Source organism: Corvus brachyrhynchos, unplaced genomic scaffold, assembly GCF_000691975.1.
Source record: "Corvus brachyrhynchos isolate BGI_N302 unplaced genomic scaffold, ASM69197v1 scaffold65, whole genome shotgun sequence".
Lineage (NCBI taxonomy): Eukaryota > Metazoa > Chordata > Aves > Passeriformes > Corvidae > Corvus > Corvus brachyrhynchos.
Genome location: NW_008238365.1, coordinates 1,471,338 through 1,473,468, shown reverse-complemented (window position 1 = coordinate 1,473,468; position 2,131 = coordinate 1,471,338).

Below are 2,131 nucleotides of genomic sequence, written 5' to 3'. Positions count from 1 at the left end.
GGAAGCTGTGAGCAGCCCCTTGCCCCCGTGCAGCTCCTTGCTCGGTGCCTGTGTCACAGCCATCCAACAAAGGCTCCATTATTTCCTCCTTTTCAAGAGGGGAACGGGGGTGGAGGGAGGAATGAAATCAAAGTGCTGCCAGCGGAGAGGGTGAACTCAAGGCTGGAAACAGGAGAGGCAGCTGGGGAGCGGAGAGAAAGGGAATGGGGGCTGTGGGTGACACTCAACCCTGGCTGCCGGGGCAGAGTGCCGGGGGAGCACTAATCCCCCTGGATATTTATACCATCCTCTCGCATTCCCTGCTCCCACGGCAGAAAGGGGGAGAGCCCTGCCCTCCCTGCTGCCTCCAGCAGCAAGTGTAACTCAGGAAAAGGGGGCTGGAGTCAGCATGGGGAGGGGGCACCAGGGAGGAAGCAGTGAATTCCCAGCTTGTGCTGGCTCTGCTCTGTCCCCAAGGCCTCTGCACCAGGAGCCAGGGCTGCTGCCTTTTGTTGAGCACATTGGTCACACCGAGAAGTTGGTGGGGCCGGGGCTGAGCTGAGGGCGGGGGATTTGGGGTGGAAGCATGGCTCATCCTTTGTTCCACATGTGGGTACAAAGGACAGGAATGAGGATGGGGTTTAAAAATAGCCAGAGGGATTAGCTGGGAATGCTCAGCCAGGCCCCACTCTGCCCCCATGGCCATGGAAAGAAGGCAAAGGGATGGTGTGGGGAGGCTGGGAGCTGCCTTTGGGCTGAGCAGGGCCACGAGGCAGCGCTGGCCGGGGCTGGGGTGCTCCCTGCCTTCCCAGGGATGGAGCCTGCAGGGGGACAAAGCCAGCGCTCTCTGCAGCCCCTGTGGTGGGGCAGGTGGGTGTCAGGAGCTGCCTGAGGAGGAGGAGGAAGACTCCAGTCACCACAGAGCTCAGGACTGTTGGGAATGTTCTGAGCCCTGTGCTGCTCCTGGCCGGGACTGCCGGGAGTTATCCCGGGCATTGCCACGACCTGGCTGCCTCCGAGGGGTGTGGATTTGAAAGATTGCTGCGGGGCTTTTTTTTTTTTTTTTCAGAGAGTTTCAACAGAGAGAAGGGACGTTTCATTCTTTGCCTCCTTGTTTTTTTGGCTCTGTGGAGCTCGCGAGGAGTCATCTCTGTTTGGGTTTTTTGCAGCCAGCCCCAAGGGACTAAAACCATACGGCGGAGCTTGAACGGGGCCTGGCTGTTCCTTGCTGAGCAGTCCTCTTCTGTCTGAGGCTTTTCAGAAAGTGAGATGTGTGGGGAAAGTGACCGTGGAAGTTGATAACACTCAAGCCCTGCACAAAGCTCCAGCCTGGGAGCAGGGATCTCGCTCCAGCTGTGGTTACAGAGGGTTTCACTCCCAGCATGGAGAAGAACTGGGTGGCATGAAACACACGGGGAGGTGCTGCCTGCACCTACAGCTCTGCTCTGGCTTAATCCACACACACCCTGGGCGTGGAGCAAAAGCATCCAAGTGCTGGGAAGTACCTCCCTGGAGGGCTGGGGTGGCAGGGCTGCCGTGCTCTCCGAATGAGTGGCAGGGAAGCAGAGCCAGGAGCTGGCAAAGGCGGGGTGCCAGCTGTGTGCTCGCACCTGCGGCGCTGGTGCGGCTCAGGGCAGATGGGCTGGAGCTGTGCCTCCCAGGAACCAGCTGCCAGGGCTGGGAATCATGCCCAAATTCCATCTGAGGGGCTCCAACAGGCTCCTGGGCCAGCCCTGAACTTGGGGAGCCTGTGCAGGCGGGGAGCTGAGGGTTTCTGGTCTGCTCGAGGGACCGGATGAGTGCAAAGGGGACAAAATCAAGCAAACATCGGTTGGAGCTCCAGAAGGCAGCCCACGATCCTGCAGAATTCCATCCTCTGGCACCAAGAGGCAGGACCTCCCTGGCTCAGGCAGATGAAGGCAGGAGGAGTGACTGCAGGGACAATTCCAGAGGTGACAGCAGCCACGCTGGGTCTATTTACCCTGCAGGGGAAAAGTGGAAGTGTGAAGAGTCTCTCCTTGCAGAGGGTGAGGAATAACCCCCTCGAAAGGGCAAAAATCCTCGGGTTTATCTGGCAGCAGGATTTGTGGAACATTCCAGCAGCTGCTGGTGGGGATGGGTTTCCCCGGGCGGGAAGGACCCACGCGCAGCA